Below are 19,611 nucleotides of genomic sequence, written 5' to 3'. Positions count from 1 at the left end.
TGGACGAGGAAGTGAGGAGTTTAGAGGTGCTTGCGGTTAGAGAAGGAAAACCGACATGGACGCACCAAGTCGAGAGCTTACCGGAGAGCATTGATACTAAATTGAAGCCGTCTTTAGTGGAGCCTCCGGAAGTTGAGTTGAAAGCATTGCCAAAGCATCTCAAATATGCTTATGTTGGAGAGGGCAATACTCTCCCGGTTATCATTGCATCCAACTTAACCGGAGAACAAGAGAAAAAGTTGATGGAGGTGTTGGTCACCAATCGGGCGGCGATTGGATGGACCATCGCGGATTTGAAAGGTATTAGTCCCTCGGTGGTGATGCACAAAATCATCACGGAGGAGAATGTGACTCCCGTTAGAGATGCGCAAAGACGGTTAAATCCGAACATGAGGGAGGTCGTGAAGAAAGAGGTGTTGAAGTGGCTTGATGCGGGTATCATTTACCCGATCTCGGATAGCCAATGGGTAAGCCCAACACAAACGGTTCCCAAGAAAGCCGGCATACAAGTCGTCAAAAATGACGCAGGTGAAGAGGTAGCTACCCGGCCGGTAACCGGGTGGCGAATTTGTATTGATTATAGGAAGTTGAATAACGCAACTTCTAAAGATCATTTTCCTTTACCGTTTATTGATCAAATTGTTGAGAAATTATCGGGGCAAAAATTTTATTGCTTCCTAGATGGTTATTCTGGTTATAACCAAATTGCCATCCATCCGGAAGATCAAGCAAAGACTACCTTTACATGTCCTTACGGTACCTTCGCATTTAGGCGGATGCCGTTTGGATTATGTAACGCTCCCGCCACCTTTCAAAGGTGCATGATGAGTATCTTCTCCGATATGGTGGGAGAGTCTTTAGAAATCTTCATGGATGATTTCTCAATTTTTGGATCATCGTTTGAGACTTGTTTGGACCAATTAGATAAAGTGTTAAAGAGATGTGTTGAAACTAGTTTGGTTCTAAGTTGGGAAAAGAGCCATTTTATGGTTCAAGAGGGAATTGTGTTGGGGCACGTAGTGTCAAGTCGTGGGATAGAGGTTGATCGTGCTAAGGTACAAGTCTATCTACTCTACCTTATCCCACGACCGTTAAAGGTGTTAGGTCGTTTTTAGGTCATGCGGGATTTTATAGGAGGTTTATAAAAGGGTTTAGTGATATTACAAAACCTCTATGTAATCTTTTGTTAAAAGACCGAGACTTTAATTTTGACAAACAGTGTGAAAATGCCTTTAATGTGTTGAAACAGAAATTGGTTGAAGCCCCAATCTTGCAATCACCAAATTGGTCATTACCATTTGAAATTATGTGTGATGCAAGCGACTATGCGGTTGGGGCCGTGTTGGGTCAACGGGTAGACAAAAAGCCGGTTGCCATTTACTACGCAAGTAAGACTCTTTCGGATGCACAACTTAACTATACAACAACTGAGAAAGAGCTACTTGCGGTAGTTTATGCATTAGATAAATTCCGGGCTTACATATGGGGTAGCAAAGTTATTATTTATTCTGACCACAGTGCTGTCAGGTACCTCATGGAGAAAAAGGATGCTAAGCCGCGGTTGATACGATGGGTACTCCTATTACAAGAGTTTGATTTGGAGATTCGAGATAAGAAAGGGAGTGAGAATGTGGTCGCGGACCATTTGTCTCGGTTGAGTGTAGAGGATTCTTCCCGTGAAGAAATTAATGAGACTTTTCCAGATGAGCACATTTTAAAAGTTGGCATATTACCATGGTATGCTAATATTGTCAACTATTTGGTTACAGGTGACTTGCCGGCTCATTGGGATAGAAGGAAGAGGTTGCATTTCCTGTCTCAAATCAAGTACTACACGTTGGAAGAACCGGACTTATTCAAGATTTGTCCGGATCAAGTTGTTCGAAGATGCATACCCGACGAGGAGATTCCTAGCGTCTTGATGCACTTGCATTCATTTGCTTGTGGGGGCCATTTTAGTGGTCACAAAACAGGGCACAAAGTGCTAAATAGCGGTCTTTATTGGCCGACTATTTTTAAGGATGCTTTTCATTTCGCTAAAAACTGTGTTGAGTGTCAAAAGTTGGGGAGTATCTCAAAAAGGGATGAAATGCCCATGCAACCGATCCTTATTGTAGATATTTTTGATGTATGGGGGATCGATTTCATGGGCCCATTCCCTAATTCGCATGGCAATTTATACATTTTGGTGGCGGTCGATTATGTATCCAAGTGGGTCGAAGCGATTGCCACCAAAACGAATGACCATACCGTTGTTTGCAATTTTGTTCAAACAAATATAATTTCTCGATTTGGGGTTCCCCGGGTAATCATTAGTGATGGGGGATCTCATTTCAAAAATTTTAACTTTGGCAAACTTTTGAAACGGTATGGTGTTAACCATCGAATTGCTACCCCCTACCACCCACAAACAAGCGGTCAAGTTGAAGTTTCCAATAGGCAAATAAAAGAAATTTTGCAAAAGACTGTTCGACCCGACCGAAAGGATTGGTCAACAAAGTTGAATGATGCTTTATGGGCTTATAGAACGGCTCATAAAACACCTATTAGAACTACTCCTTATCGCTTAGTTTATGGGCGAAATTGTCACTTGCCGGTGGAACTTGTGCATCGTGCTTGGTGGGCTATAAAAGAGGTTAACATGAAATATGACGATGTAGGAAAGGAGCGAAAGTTGAAGCTTTGCGAGTTGGAGGAGCTTAGGGAAGAAGCGTACGAGTGTGCTTCAAAGTACAAGGATGACATGAAGAGAGCACACGATGCAAAGTTGAAGCCAAAGGAGTTTGAAGTGGGTCAAAAGGTTTGGCTCTACAATTCGAGGATTAAATACTTCCCGGGAAAGCTCAAGAGCAAGTGGATGGGCCCGTATGTGATTACACGGGTCGGGAAACTTGGCGATGTTACAATCAAGGACCCGAAGGACGGGTCGAAGCAAACGGTTAACGGTCACCGTCTTAAACCATTCCTTGATGGTAATGAAGAGAAAAAGGATGTAAATGTGGAGTTGGTATGTTTCTTGGGAAGCGTACCAACATATGAGGTAAATTAAAAGGTCCGGTAACACGTTTTGTAAAGTTATGTACACTTATTTAATTGTTTGCGTAATTGGATGTGAATCGTTTCCGGTTCATACTAACCTTTCTTGATTGTGTGAAGTTCGGGCATTCCAAACGGGTCATGACGATACAAGGTATGTTTTAGACTTGATTTGGTGCATTGAGGACAATACACGAATTTTTGGGGGGTGGTAGGGCCGTTAACGGTTATTTGTTTATAAATTTTAACTTATAAAAACCACAAAAACATTTTTAATAATTTTTAGGAATTTTTGATGTAAATAGTCCCTTTGGTAAATATTCATGAGTTTCTTCCTAAAAAAAAAAAAAAAAAAAAAAAAAAAAAAGGGGGTGACCGTCGGCGACGGGGTCATGACCGTCGGCGACGGCTTCTAGAAATGACCCGTCGGCACATTTTCGACCGTCGGCAGACATTTAAACCGTCGGCACCACATCACTTTTCCACTACCCGTCGGCGACGGGGGGGGACCCGTCGGCGACGGGCTCTCCTTTTCGTTCCGACGCAGCTCCGCTCCCAGGTTAATAAAAACGATTTAAAACCCATTTTTACCTCACCAAACCTTTTCCAAACCCACTTTGAACCACAAACTCGAACCCAAATCATCTTACCTCACTTTTTCACCACAAATTCCCTGCTTTCTCTCTCTCCAAATTCACCCAACTCCTTCATCTTCTCCATCTTCTTCCCCAAACCCTAGAAACCTTCAAGCTCTCATAACTTCCTCAATTCTACACCAAATCCACTAATTCTTGGGTCCATCTTGAGTAGTTTTTCAAGACGAACAAAACCCCTAACACGGTTTTCATCAATTCTTGCTATTGTGCAAGATTTCTGGGCGTGTTCTTGAGGGTTTTTGAAAGGGTGTTCATCAAAGTGCTTGCTTGTCATCTTTTCTTAGTTTTTCTTGTCTAACAACATCAAAGGTATGGATTTCTCTTAAATTTATGCGTGATTATTATATATTAATGTTTTTCTTCCGAAATTTTAAACTTTTTGGTTTAAGAGTAGGTTGTTTAGACAATGTATGTTATGATAGCATGATTTTGGGCAAGATTAGTAATTTTGAATGGAATTTGAGCATGCCATAACTATAGTGAAGTAATTACACTGTTATGAACATGATTGAACATGAATATGATGTTGACTCTTGTTGAAATTGTAAGATATTGTAAGATTGACAAAACATTAATAAGTTATTGACAAAGTGAGCGACTTTGGAAGTTAAAAGAGGCGACTTTGCGTATACTTGTTAATTAAATTGTCAACATCATACCCCATGTTCAAAGTTTGGGAGTTAATGAAGGTTGAATCTATATTGATGTTCTGCTTGTCTTTGATTGTAGGCATGGCAGGAGGCAAGAGGCAAAAGACTACGGGTCAAGCTTCATCATCTGGGGTTGGGTCTTCTTCCGGTTTAATACCGAAGAAGTGGGAACAACCGAGCACTGTTGCAGAAAATGATGCAAGACTATACCGACAAGATTGGGAATGGGCAAAGTTCAGGGATAGTCAAAGTGCCCGAATTTGGGATGACGAGAAGAACAAACAGTTGTCGAGCTACCAAGACAGAAAGTTGGAAGCTAAGTTGTGGAAATGGAAGATGACAAATGGGGTGAACACGTCGATTCCGACAAGAGTGATATGTGAACGGACCGTGAATGTAGAAGAATTCCGGAACATCGGGATTGTACAAATGTTTGAGAGGTTGGGCTGGGAGAGTGTATTGGATTGGTGTGAAGACAACACTCACCGGATTTACTTGTCAGAAGTATGTGAGTGGTTGTCCACATTGAAGCTTGTCAACAAGAGTGAACCCCCTTCGCAATGGAAGTTAGTGGGGAAGACATCTCGAGGAAACATGACGATGTCTTTTGAAACTATGAATCGTATTGCTAGGTTTGATTCTTTGGGGGTACAAGCCTATGATTATCCATCCATTGAAAATTTTTTGGATAATCATTTGAACACCAACGACATAGATCAATTGGTAGATGTTATCTTGCCAACCCACCCAGGGGGTGATATGAAACGAAAGCATATGTCACTCGAGGGAAAGATCCTTCAAGGGATCTCGGTTGAGAACATTTTAGCAAGATTTGGTGATCGTGGGGGTGTGCGAGTTAGTGATTGCAGGGTGGTGCATGCCCTATTGTATGGGGCCCCGACACTGTCATGGAGGCACATAGTCATGATGAACACATGGGCCACCCGGGAGTCGTCTCAGAGGCGATTTATTCCGTATGCTCGCCTCATCAGTGCTATGCTTGTGCAGCAGAATTGCTTACCTTCGGAGGCACTATGGGTCTCTAAGCCAGTGGAGGAATTTACTTGGGGTTACATGAAGAAAAATTGGAGGATAGAGGTCAAGTTTTCGGGAAATAGGTATGTGGTGACCGATGATTTGGGGAACAAGTTTGAGGTTCGTACTTCCGGGGCACCACCCGTGCAGGAAGAAGATGTGGAGATGGAGGAAGAAGAGGAAGAAGAGGAGGAAGCTGAACCCTCCGAGGCACGAAGGCCAAGGCAACGTTATATGCGGCCACATAGGGAGATAAACGCTGAGGTGGCAGGTTTTGTGACCCGACGACGTGTACCCTCCTACAAAAACTTTGACAGGGGGCAACAGGAGATATATGATAATGTCTCCGCGTGTATAGGAGAGGGTCGGGAATACAATCAAAGGAGAGAAGCTTGGCAAGGGTCTTACGGAGCTTCAATGCAAGAATATTGGGACGCTCAAGGAGCCCAACGTGAAAGAATGAATAAGTTCATGGAAGAGCAAGAACTGTTTCAAGCCATGCAAAGATCACATATGGAGCAGTTAGCAAAGCAACAGGAGGATGAAGCAGCCCGAAGGCGGGCATGGGAAGAAGCGGAAACGGCGCGTCGACAACAAGAAGAAGAATTGAACCGCCGCCGTTGGAGTGCCCTGTATGTCTCTCAAGAGATGGCGCTTAATAACGCCAAAGTGTTGCATGATCAGGAGCGACACCATAGAGACTACCAAGCCGGCCTCCCCTACGCCGAGCACTCGGGGTGGACAAATTACTCCGATCTTCCCTATCCTCAAGGCCCATCCGACCCGACTCCGCATTGGCCTGAAGCGGTAGGGTCTAGCTTCGTTCCAATCCCGTACCAACCACCACCCCAAGGGGAGCAAAGCCCCTTAGATAACTATAGGGAGATGTTCGAGGCCCTCACTGGTTATCCATACCAACCCAACCCGCCCATGGATCCAAACGAGCGATATCAGCGGTAGAGGTATGGTATGTTTTATGTTGTTGTTGTTGTATATTATTTTCCGCTATTTCTTTTTGATTTTATTTAATTATTGCCTAGTTAAATGAACTTTGTGGGTGTGTTCCCTATATAACCCTCACGAGACCTACTCGTCCTCCCGAGCTATCGGGAGGTTTAAAAGGGCTTGTTGCATAAGCTAAATGCAACCGTGATTCCTACGAAAGTGAGTTAGGTTGATTGTTGTTGTAAAATATTTTCCACATAAAGTCAAAGGTACAATAACGTATGGCTTGGTAATAATTTCATAAAAGTGGTAGAACTAGGCAATTAACAAATTTTGATGGTTGTGAGAAGCATGCTTCTACACAAGGGTTAAGATTTGTAGGTACATTATGTTCGTGAGACAACTGCTTGGTGAAAAGATGAAGAGCACACAAGGAACTAGCGAAAAAACCAGGTGCATACGTTTCTTTTACCTTTGATCTTTAGTTAGCAAATAAGTGGAGTGTATTTTGTATTTTATTTTCCGGGGTGTAATTTTGGGAGGTTAGCCGTGTCACATTCCTTGCGTTTTACAAACTCTAGTTCTTACATATTGAGGACAATATGTACCTCAAGTGTGGGGATGGGGAGTAGTAAAAATTTTCGATTTTGACCCGTTCATTTAAATACTACACATTGAGGACAATGTTTACCTCAAGTGTGGGGATGGGGGAAAATTTCAAAAATTTTTTTCAAAAATGTCTTGTTTTCAAAGCAATCTCAAAAGCACAAGTAACCAAGTCAACGAGGGATGTCACAAACCATTTGGTCTTTGTCATGGTCAAGTTCAAATTAATAAGCATATCGGGTATTTAGTGGGTGGTTATTTGAGAATAATTCGCCTAAGGAACTAGCAATGTATGCATATCACATATCATACCCTTATACGTGAGGTTTGAGCCTTTCTACATCATAGATTCACATTTATATGTTTCTTTGTTGAGTGGGCCATTAGTCGCGTATTGTAGAACTTGCAACTTTTGATACATTCGAGACTATAGACCGAATACAAGCACGAGAATGATTAAGGCATTAGGTAAACCTTTTTCTTTTACACCATTTGCTTACCTTTACCCAAATAAATCCACTAGTCGCCCACTTTGAGCCTAAACCTTTCATTTGACCACCCTATAGCCCATAACCGTAAACCTTTTTCTTTTAAACCCGTGTGATGGAAATTCGATTTTAGGATTATTTGTTTGCATAATTATGGTTTATATATGAAAAAAAAAAAGAATGAAAAAGTTAGTGAGAAAAACACAAAAAGATGTGTTAGTAGTTGTTGAATAAAAGGCGAAAGTTTTTGCCCATGTTGGATGTTTATAGTTTGCTTTTGTTTAGGATAGTCTTTGGTAATAAAAATTCGAATTTCTCATCACCATAGCCACTTAAAAATACCCTATTCCTACCCTTCGCCTAGCCCCGTTACAACCCCTCAAAGACCTTTTTGACTTGTGCTTAGTATTTGTGTTCGATAGTGGAGAATGATTGAGTTGCAAGCCTATGCGGGTACGTGTTCTATTTGGTTTTGAGCGATTAATTGTTGAAAAGCTAACACATTACACATGTTAGCAAACTTTAAGCCGAGTGGAGAGCACATTGTGAGGGATATGCATGAGTTGTTAGTTTTACGAGCGGGTTACTTTTGGGTAGCCATTTGTGTATCTAAAGCACGTCACCGTTAAATACATTGAATATTATAAAGAGTTTGAACTTTTGTATAACATTAGACCTTAACCTTGTCTCGGGAATGGGATGTATGTTCGTTGTTGACCCACGTGAAAGTGAAAAACAGATTTGCTTGAGGGCAAGCAAAAGACAAAGTGTGGGGATGTGATACGTGGGTGAAAACCGGTGCTTGTAATTGTTTAACTTAACGTTTTTACGTGAGTTTTAGTTTCGAATAGCCTACTTTTAATCAAGAATGTGTTTTGCAGGTTTGATGAAGTTTAAGGAGCTTTTCGGGAGCTTTACGGGTCATCGGATTGAAAAACGGAACATCGGAACGCATTACGGATCAAACGGGAGCGAAACAAGCGAAAACTGAAAATCAGGTTTTGAGAACCCGTCGCCGACGGGTACCAGGCCGTCGGCGACGCCCCCTTAAAATGCCCGTAGGCTAGTAATGCCCGTAACCAGGTGTTTAGCCGTCGGACAAAAGTGAAATCCAAGACCCGTCGCCGACGGGTTGATGGCCGTCGGCGACGGCCTGCCAAAACAGAAACGGGAATTTGATCAATTGGGGGTTTAGTTCGATTTTGATTGGTCCAAGCTCATTCAATTCGGGAGTTACACCTAGTTTTGAGTTTGAAAACACAACTTGGAGCCATTATTCAGGGATCATCATCTCATCACCTAATCCATCAGAACACATCATCTTCTTGATTCCAAACCCTAGTTCATCATCATCACAACCATTCTACCACCTTCAATCCATCCATCACCACCAACCGTTTCCAAACCCTAATCATTCCACCATCCATCCTCAAGCTCCAAGATGATCCAATTGAAGTCTTGTGCATCCGTTGATTGTACCGTTTACACCATGAGCGGCTAATTTCTTGGAGGTTTCACCCCGGTGTAGACTTTTGTAAGATTTAGGGTTTACTATGTTTTGTTGATTGTTTTGTGACAACTTGAATTGCGTTTGAATCTTAGACAATTGTCCTACGTTGGTATTGAATTTGCAAATTGTCGAGTGAATGATTAAATTTGACTTTGTGAAATGAATGCACGTATTTATGCTTTGTCTTTTGGTAGGATTTGTTAGTCCAAAGTAACGAAGTGTATGGTCCGTTGTTTACAACGTTGATAGCGATTGACACCTAAGCTTTGTGATTGCGACCCGTTAACGAACTATTTCAAGTAAAGCTAATTAAAATACATAGTAACCCTAGGTCTTGCAATTGTTGAAACCGGGTGTGAGCCTTGTTTTCTTATTATTGTTTAAACAATCATTTCACTTTTGCATTTAGTAGTTAATTTTAGTTAATCACTTTAGTAATTTCAACTCACATCTTTCAATCAAACAAATATTCAAAACAATATAGCAAGCTTCATAAAAGTGGCATATATTCATAATTCAATCAAATCCACACACAAACCATACTCTTCGTGGTTCGACCCCTTGCTACCACTAGCTATTTGTTAAGGGTAATTAGGGTATATAAATATTATCTTTGACCGGAGGCGCGACACTCCGATCAATGCCGCTCTCGAGTGTTTCACAAAAATACATTTTCGGCCGAGTGTTGAGTGATCTCCCGTGAGGTATGTGAACTTGTATATAAATGGAATTTTAAAAAGGCATATTATGCCCAAATAAGTAATTTATCTCATGTAATGTTTTAAATAAATCATGACGAATAGGATTGTAAATAAAATAAAAATAAAACCTAATAACAATCTTGGAATCCTGACACTCTATGACAAGCCCAAAAACCTTCTCTTCTACCCATTCCATTTGGAGAGTGAAAAGCCACATTATAAAGAGTTTTGCTTGAGTACAAGCAAAGATTCAAGTCTGGGGTATTTGATGTGTACAAAATGCAACATATAAATTACATCAATTGTTGCATAAAACTAACCCTTTTTAAGTACTAATGTTGGAAAAAGTGTGTTTTTTTCTTTCTTTTGTATTTTCAGGACTAAATGAGCTCAAATGAACAAAAGAAGCAAAAAAGCAGCTAAATCTAACATAAATACAAGAAAAGGAACAAACGTAGCATGCCCGACCCCCCCGACAACATCTCCCCAAGCAAAAACAAGAGAACAGAAGGCTAAACACGCCCCGTGCTCAATGAGCACAGGGGCGTGCCCAAGTGTCAGCAAAAAAAGACAAAGTTGTAGAAGCTTCTATCACCCACCACGGGGGCGTGCCCAGCGGACACGGGGCCGTGGTCAACTCTAAGATCGCAGAATCTGAGGAACTCTTGATAGTACAGATACGCTTCTGCACACGGGGTCGTGCCCAGCGGACACGGGGGCGTGGTCAACTAATGCAGATAAACTGCAATTAATGAAGAAAGAGAAGAGGGATGGACACGGGGCCGTGCCCAATGGACACGGGCCGTGCCCGAGCTTCTGTTCAAGCTATATAATAGGGGTGCTTGGCTCACTTGCAAATCATCCCTTGGCATACCACCTCTCTCACACTTCACCCACACTCCACCACCACCACCACATCACCATCATCCACCACCATCATCCATCATCCATCATAGAGTGTGTGAGTAGTCTCGGGATCCAAGAATGATCGTAAAAGTTCTTGACAATCAAAGGCCATGTTTCCCTAAGTCTCTTACATCACTTGTTGAAGACAAGCAATTAGTGTAATACTTTTTATTTGAAATCTTTTCGCACTTTTTATTTGGTTATGTATTAATGACTTTAATAACTAGTTTCATATGTTGAAGGTGATTCTTCCTTATCATTTGTCTGTGGTGTCTTGGCATTATTTTACTGTCTATATAAAATAAAAGATTTTCACCATTCATATCTCCACGGTCTATATGGAGATATGTTGGCTACCTGGCCGGGGGTTAAGGGAATGGTTGGTAAGAGTCTTGCCATTGTTCAGTGTATAGATCCTGGAAGGACCTGGGTCAAATTTAGTAGGACCTCCTTCAATACCCAATGGTATGGATGGCGGGGGTCCAAACTCTTTGATCCCCTCATATGTAAACTACTAAAAAAACTTTAACCCGGCTACTTAGGACTGTATCCCTGCTGACTCAGACTACTTAGCCGAGGGTAACGTCACCTTCAAAAGAGGGGCCTACCACATTACGTATTAATAACTTAATTAATTATCTTTCAATAATCCGACCCTTTAGGATTGTATCCTTGCTGACTCAAACTACTTGGGTCGAGGTAACGTCACCTTCAAAGAGAGGCCTACTACAATAACTAAATAATCTCTTAAAAAATGCAAATGTGCGGAAATAATCAAAGGTTACACTAAAGGCGAGTCAGATCCAAGTGATTCATCTTGTCTATCTGTTTTATTTATTTTATTTTTATTTTCAGCATTTTAGTTTTTATTTTCTAGTTTAAAACCTTTTTCCTAACTGTTTGATTTGATTAGACGTTGAGGATAAACCGGTATTAAAAGCTCTTGTGTCGTTGGACACCTCGGTATCTTACCAACACTATACTACGCTCACCATGGGTGCACTGCCCAGTGGCGGATCCAAGAACATTTTTTACCAGGTTCCTTTTAGTAGATTCTTACTAATTTTTTCCAAATCATACGAGATTTCCACTATTTTTTCCAAATCGAGGGGTTCCCGGGAACCCCCAAAACACCCCTGGATCCGCCCCTGCACTTGCCCATATGTGTGTTTAGTGTTAGTAAATATCGTGTTTTATAAATTTAAAACTTGACTAAAAGTGTTAGAAGGGCTAAAAAATATACATAAAAATCTATCACACCGCACGCACATCAGTAACGAGTATAACGAGTAGTAAAACGCACGAACGTGCGGGTTGTTACATTTATGAAACTCTGGTGAAAATCTTTGAAGTTGGCATTTAGGAAATCTTGTGTAATATTAAAGTAATGTCACCATTTATGTGACATTACTTAGCAACATTAAGGTTCTGCATTTATGACCTCATTGTGCGACTATAATACATGATAAGTAATTTTGAAATATAAAAAGCTATTACAGTCTTGATTATTCGAGAAGAAACCACCGTATTCCATAGAAAACTACAGATCCAATTGGTAGTAAGCATTTGATTGTGTTTGTATTAAATGAAAACATTGCAACAGGATTCGAAACATTGGAATAATTCATAGGTTGGACTAGAATCATTTAGAAAAACTTATACACAAAAGATAGCAAGTGAAAAAGATATGCTACCAATGTAAAGATGTAGAACTATAGTCCTACACATTACACCAGTCCTACGCGTTGTTCTTAGTCCCACACATTACATCATCCGAAATTTTTAAGTAACATTTAGACATAGTCCTACACATTTACACCAGTCCTAGGCTTTGTTCTCAATCCCACACATTCACCATCCTGAATTTTAAGTAACATGTAGACTATAGTCCTACACATTACATGAGTCCTAGGTTTGTTCCTAGTCCCACACATTACACTATCCTGAATTTTTAAGTTAACAGGTAGACTTTATAGTCTTACACATTACACCGTCCTACGCGTTGTTCTCAGTCCACACATTACACCATCCGATTTTTTAAAGGATAAATTGATTGTATATTTTGATATTAAAGGTTTGATGATTGTAAAGTATAGGCAAAGATGCCTCTAAAAGTGTTAAGTAAACATTATATATAGCAACTACAACTCTAACCTGGTCTACAATGAAGCACTCTTCGGAAAAGCATTTGTACAACCACTAGGTTATCACCCGCGAACTTCGCGGGTAGAAAAATTTACTTTATATTAATCGAGTTATGTCATTAAATAAAATAAAATACATGTTTTCAAACGTAAATTTTTTTATAATTGTTTTGAATTGAAAGTTGTAGTCAATGGGTTGCGAGTAAGGCAGAAACTTCGGGCAAGAACCGGAGGTAGAAACTTGCCTCTTCTGAACGACCCATGAAACAAAAAAAAAACTTTTCTTTTTTATATAAAAATATACACATGAAGTTGTTCGAAGCTGCAAAATAAACCCATTTAATTAAATTTAGAAGTTAATTAAAAGTTTAAATTAGAAAATATAAAACAACAAAACTTTTATTCATTAAAATATACACATGAAGTTGTTAACCTGAGCTTCACCAACATCTCTGCATCATCGACATCGCAGAGTACATCCAAAATCATTTAACATCCTAAACCTGTAACAACCACCCAGATAAGAGACTTAATCTTCCAAAGTACCTCGAATGGTTTGTCGGATCATTCAAAATCCAGTATGTTTAACGCAACTTCACAACTCTATGAAACAATCAGCTCTGGATCTTTGGAGAATTCCTCAAATAGAGATATACATTGGTCATCTACAAAAATGGTTTATTAAGGTCAGAAACATCAAGTTTTTCATAAAAGTGTCCCGAGTCAACCCAAACACAGCCGTTTTGACCCTAAAAACCATGTTTGACTACCTACCCAATATAGTCCATTTTCCACAAAATATTATTAAAAAGTATAGTAGATTTTAGAAGCATGGTTACCTTATATTTTTGTTTTAAAAATGTGGCAACTCTCTCTCTATCCTCTTTTCTCTGTATTAAATTATTCTTTTTTCCTTTTCCTTTCAGTTTTTCGTTCAGAATATAATTCAGATTATAACAACCTCTCATTTTTATACTTAAATGTGAATCTAATTGTTCAAACTTATTTGTCTACAATCAACAAAATCTCATATAACCAGCAATTTCATGCACAATCAAAGGTGTCACAATCAAACACAAACATAATTCATCTACAATTACATTTCTCAAAACACAATCTCTAACATCACTAACCTGTAGCAATTATTCAAACCCTAACTAATGTGTTGTGCACTCACTAATATCTGCTACACATGTCTCACTTATTCATCTTCACAACTTCAAACACAATCTTATCTAACACCTTATGCCAATCAACAAAATCTCATATATACATAAACCTTGAATATTACTCAACACATCTTATTTAATGAATCAAAATAAAAACACATAAACCTTGAATATTACTCAATTTATGACTACTATCCCACAAAACAAAACTTTGTCAACAAATTATACTAACTTATGCAATGGTAAACCATAAAAATAACAAATTAATTTAGATGATTAGCCTTGCAGAAAACCCAATCGGAAAAGTTTACCAGAATCGTTAACGAAAAAAATCAGACTCAGATTGGGTTACTCATCGAATATTAATCACGAAAAAATCAGACTCAGATTGCCATTACTTCAAAATTTAAATTTAAAATAATGATTGAATTCAAAATTTAAAATTTAAAATCTGAAAATCAAATCACTAATATCCAATCCCGTAAATCAAGCAAACTTATTAGAAAAGTCTAACCTTTCAAATTTAAATTCAATATACAGATTCGAAATTTAAAATCAAACACATTAATGGCAAACTTTCAAATCTAATAAGTTCTGTTCAAACTTATTTGTCTACAATCAACAAAATCTCATATAACCAGCAATTTCATGCACAATCAAAGGTGTCACAATCAAACACAGACATAATTCAATCTACACATTTCTCATAACACAATCTCTAACATCACTAACCTGTAGCAATAATTCAAAACCCTAACTAATGTGTTGTGCACTCACTAATATCTGCTACACATGTCTCACTTATTCATCTTCACAACTTCAAACACATCTTATCTAATACCTTATGCCAATCAACAAAATCTCATACATCAATCAGCAATACAATGCACATTCAAAGACCTCACAATCAATTTCAAACATCAATCAATATACAAAATTTCTCAAGGCACAAATTTTAATATCACTAACCTAATGCGCTACTACTCAATAATGTGTCGGTGCCATGAAAAAACATCATAACCTTAACTAATGTGTTAACTTACCAAGGCTCAAGGCTGTATATTTTCCCAATGTTGTTTGTCCGACGCATCGTCACAAATCTAACAACCGAGTCAATCAAATTATTAGTTAAAACCCAATAAACAAAGTATACTAATATCCAATCCCGTAAATCAAGCAAACTTATTAGGAAAGACTAACTTTTCAAATTTAAATTCAATTTACAGATTCGAAATTTAAAATCAAACACATTAATGGCAAACTTTAAATTTAAATTTAACATAATAATTGACTTCGAAATTGAAAATTTAAAATCAAACACAAATAATGGTTTTTCCAAAATTTAAATTTAGAATAATGATTAACTTCAAAATTTTTAAAATCTGAAAATCAAATCACTAATATCTAATCCCGTAAATCAAGCAAACTTATTAGGAAAGTCTAACCTTACCAAGCAAAACCAACCGACATGGTACCAATTTACAGCAATAGCAAGCATATCTCTGTCCAACATAGTTGCAGCCAAAAACTCCGGACCATCCAAAATAAACACCTAATGAATCAAAATAAAAGCACATCCCTAAAATTACAAATAATATAGTTAAATCATCTCATAAAAAACATCAGGATTTCAAAGCATTCAAAATTTAAAATCAAACACAATAATGGTTTACTTCAAAATTTAAATTTAAAATAATGATTGACTTCAAAATTTAAAATTTAAAATCTGAAAATCAAATCACTAATATCCAATCCCGTAAATCAAGCAAACTTATTAGGAAAGTCTAACCTTTCAAATTTAAATTCAATTTACAGATTCGAAATTTAAAATCAAACACATTAATGGAAAACTTTCAAATTTAAATTTAAAATAATGATTGATTTCAAAATTTAAAATTTAAAAATCAAATCACTAAGGAAACATACCAAAAATATAGGATCATATTCCTCAATCAACTTTAACAACGAATGAGAGTTGTTTTTAGGATCCATAACTGCAAAGGAAGTAACCATTGTTTTAAAAAATATATAATGGTAATATATTTATAGAAACAAAGTCTATTTACAGAAACCGAATCATAATTCCGAATACAAAAATAATCTTTAACAACAGTAATCTGTTTATAGAAACAAAAACAACTTTAAAATTGAAATCAAAGGCATCTTTAAAGAATTAACAACTAACTAAATACAAAAATTATAACTCAATGACTCACGATAAATCATCATCACTAATTTTAAGACATTGACATATGGAAGTTGTTCTCCCCACAATAAGGTTGCAAAATCATATGGTATTTCCTATCAATCGAAACAAAAAAAAAACATATAAGTTGCAATAACTTATTGTGTGCACAAAACTGAAAACTTAAGAAACATACCAAAATATAGGATCATAGTCAATCAATCTTTAACAACGAAGGAGCGTTGTTTTCATGATCCATAACTGCAATGGAAGTAACCACTGTTTAAAAAAAAATATAACGGTAATCTATTTATAGAAACAAAGTCTATTTACATAAACCGAATCATAATTTCGAATACAAAAATCATCTTTAACAACACTAATCTATTTATAGAAACAAAAACAACTTTAAAAAGAAATTAAAGACATCTTTAAAGAATTAACAATTAACTAAGTACAAAAATCATAACTAAATACAAAAAATTATAACTCACAAAACAAACCATAAGAACTTCAAAAATAATCACATAAAATTTCAAATTAACACCTAAAGACAAAAATAAAAAAGAAAGACTATACATATCAAAAAACAAACAACACAACAAAACTGAACTAACCTGTTTTTGGTCGACGAACAATTCGAAAAATATAGGATCATAGTCCTCAATCGACTTTAATAACGAAGGAGCATTGTTTTCATTATCCATAACTGCAAAGGAAGTAACCATTGTTTAAAAAAAAATATAACGGTAATCTATTTATAGAAACAAAGTCTATTTACAGAAACCGAATCATAATTTCGAATACAAAAATCATCTTTAACAACACTAATCTATTTATAGAAACAAAAACAGATTTAAAAAGAAATTAAAGACATCTTTAAAGAATTAAAAACTAATTAAATACAAAAATTATAACTAAAATACAAAAAATTATAACTCACAAAACAGTGCAAGATATACCTTTTCTTCAACTTCTCATAGGAACCCATTCAATAGTTCCTTGTAGGGGAAGGAGTCTGAAAGAAGCTCTTCACCTAAAATTACAAAACACAAAAAGTTTGTGAGATATGCAACTCGAGTACAAAAACAATAGTCAAAGACTCGAAGCATCCCTAAAATTACAAATAATATAGTCAAAGCATCTCATAAAAAAACATCAAGATTTCAAAGCATACAAAATTTAAAATCAAACACAATAATGGTTTACTTCAAAATTTAAATTTAAAATAATGATTGACTTCAAAATTTAAAATTTAAAATCTGAAAATCAAATCACTAATATCCAATCCCGTAAATCAAGCAAACTTATTAGGAAAATCTAACCTTTCAAATTTAAATTCAATTTACAGATTCGAAATTTAAAATGAAACACATTAATGGAAAACTTTTAAATTTAAAATTTAAATAGAAACCTTAATTCCGGAAAAATTATCATACTAAAAATAAATCACTAAAATTTAAATTTGAGGTTTCAAAAAAAAATCATTAACAAAATTTAAAATTGCTCAAAATATAAATTTAAAATTTGAATTCCGGAAATAGAAACCCTAATTCCGGAAAATAATCATACTAAAAATAATTCACTAACGAAATTTAAAATTGATCAAAATTTAAAATTTAAATTCCGGAAATATAAATAGAAACCTTAAAATTTTAAATTTGAGGTTTCAAAAAACGTAACACCATTTATTTATAGAAACAGAAACCTTAATTCCGCAAAATTATCATACTAAAAATAAATCACTAACGAAATTTAAAATTGCTCAAAATTTTAAATTTAAAATTTAAATTAGAAACCTCAAAATTTAAAATTTAAAATTTGAATTCTGAAAATTATATCACTAACATCCAATGCCATAAATTATCATACTAAATATAAATCACCATTTATTTGCTATAAGTTTAAAACAAAATAAAAAAAGATAAATATCAGTTTACTTAAAATATGATTAGTAATTAGAATACACATAAACGTACCAAAAATATCGGGTCATCTTCATCAATAAGCTTTAAAAATGAAGGACTGTTGTGCAAGGGATGCATATCTGAAAAAATATATGAAGGTTTTTAAAAAATAAAACGGTAAAGTATTTATAGAAAAACAATCAATATTCCTAAATCAACAATCAATAAGCTTTAAAAGATAATTTAATCAATTGAGAAACTTCCAAATTCAAAAATAAAAAGAAACGGTTTAAAAAATAAAAAAATATTTATTTTTAGAACCAAAATCAATATTCCGAAGACAAAAACATTATACCGGATGAAAAAATATCAGACCACTGTAAATCTTCATCAACACAATCAAAAAACATCGGACACAATCAAAACATATCATCATCAACAACAAACTAAAAGACTGTAAATAAAAATATGAGTAACATGAGAACAAAATCAAAACATCAACAAAATATCATTTCATATGATTGGAATCGGATAATGCAAAATCATCATCAACAAACAACCAACAAACAACGAAAAAAAAAGAAATACCAACAGAAAGGATAAAATCAACCTACACAAACTTAAAAAAAGAAAACAGCTATAACATTTAACTAACCTCTGTTGTTTCACGAATGATCGGAGTCCGATTTTATCCAAGATTTAGGGTTCCACATGAAAAACAAAATCAACAAAAATCAGTAACTTTGATATATGTAGATGATGATAATAAAACCTCTGATCTTGATTTTGTTTGCAAAAAAAAACAGAAAGATAAATGTTCAATCGCTAGATTAAAGATACACAATAGATAAACAACAAATTAAAACAACATACCTTCAATTTTTATGATCAGATCTACAAAGTTTAGGACAAAGAAGAAGTTAATAGCATTCGACACAATCTTTATAAAATCAAGTTTCTATAGAATTGAATAACATAAATAAAGTAGATTTAGGATCGATTGTGTAGATTACAATCGTAAAAAAAGAAATCAGAAACAATAAAATCAAAAACATAGAAACATACCTTTGATTGGTTAATAGGATTGATTTGTGTGAAGAAGATGATGTTGCAGAGATTTGGCTATGGTTTAGAATTGAGGATCTTGGTGGTGGTGATAGGAGAGAGGATGCAACTTAGTTTTTTAGGGTTTGTAAAGTGTGTGCAAGAAGAATGAGAAAAAAAAGGAAATATTACTATGACCCGAATTCGAAAAACCCGACCCAACTCAATTCGGATCCCGCCTTTTTTCCTTGGAATCGTGATTGTATAAAGCAAATTGGGATTTCCCTCCTAAACCAAATTGCCACATCAGCCTAGATGGCCAAAGACAAAGGACACATAGCCCAAATCCATCTCATTTATATATATATATATTATATATAATATATAGATGTCATGGGGACTTTTGGTGTTACAATTCTTTGTGCATGAGGGTACAGCTTTAGAACACGTGCTTATTTTCCGCTTCCCATTTCAAAGCATCACCATAATTATCTCATCGAAATCAACACAAAAAAAGGAAAAAAGAGGGAACAAGCCTTGACCCCACATGCAATCCACCACCAGTTGTATGCTCACGGTCTTCGCCAACCATGACCACATTAGGTTGGCATTGACGTACTCTGTCGGTG

The 19,611-nt window shown here is 36.3% G+C and overlaps 1 long non-coding RNA gene across 5 annotated transcripts; it reads right to left on the bottom strand.

The window, feature by feature from the left end:
* Positions 1-13,052: 13,052 nt before the first annotated feature.
* LOC110922027 lies at positions 13,053-18,730 on the bottom strand. Of its 5 annotated transcripts, none has more exons than XR_004892722.1 (8): positions 18,594-18,694; positions 18,011-18,078; positions 16,994-17,067; positions 16,649-16,740; positions 15,773-15,840; positions 15,292-15,398; positions 14,890-14,946; positions 13,053-13,342 (listed from the first exon to the last, which is right to left on the bottom strand). It is a non-coding gene; the product is annotated as an uncharacterized LOC110922027 (long non-coding RNA). The 5 variants fall into 5 exon arrangements; XR_004892723.1 differs by having other exon boundaries at positions 13,257-13,342; positions 15,297-15,398; XR_002582800.2 differs by lacking the exon at positions 15,773-15,840 and having other exon boundaries at positions 13,257-13,342; positions 18,594-18,692.
* Positions 18,731-19,611: the final 881 nt, after the last annotated feature.

The sequence above is a fragment of the Helianthus annuus genome, chromosome 1, assembly GCF_002127325.2.
Source record: "Helianthus annuus cultivar XRQ/B chromosome 1, HanXRQr2.0-SUNRISE, whole genome shotgun sequence".
NCBI lineage: Eukaryota > Viridiplantae > Streptophyta > Magnoliopsida > Asterales > Asteraceae > Helianthus > Helianthus annuus.
This window is presented reverse-complemented; position numbering and strand designations above follow the sequence as displayed.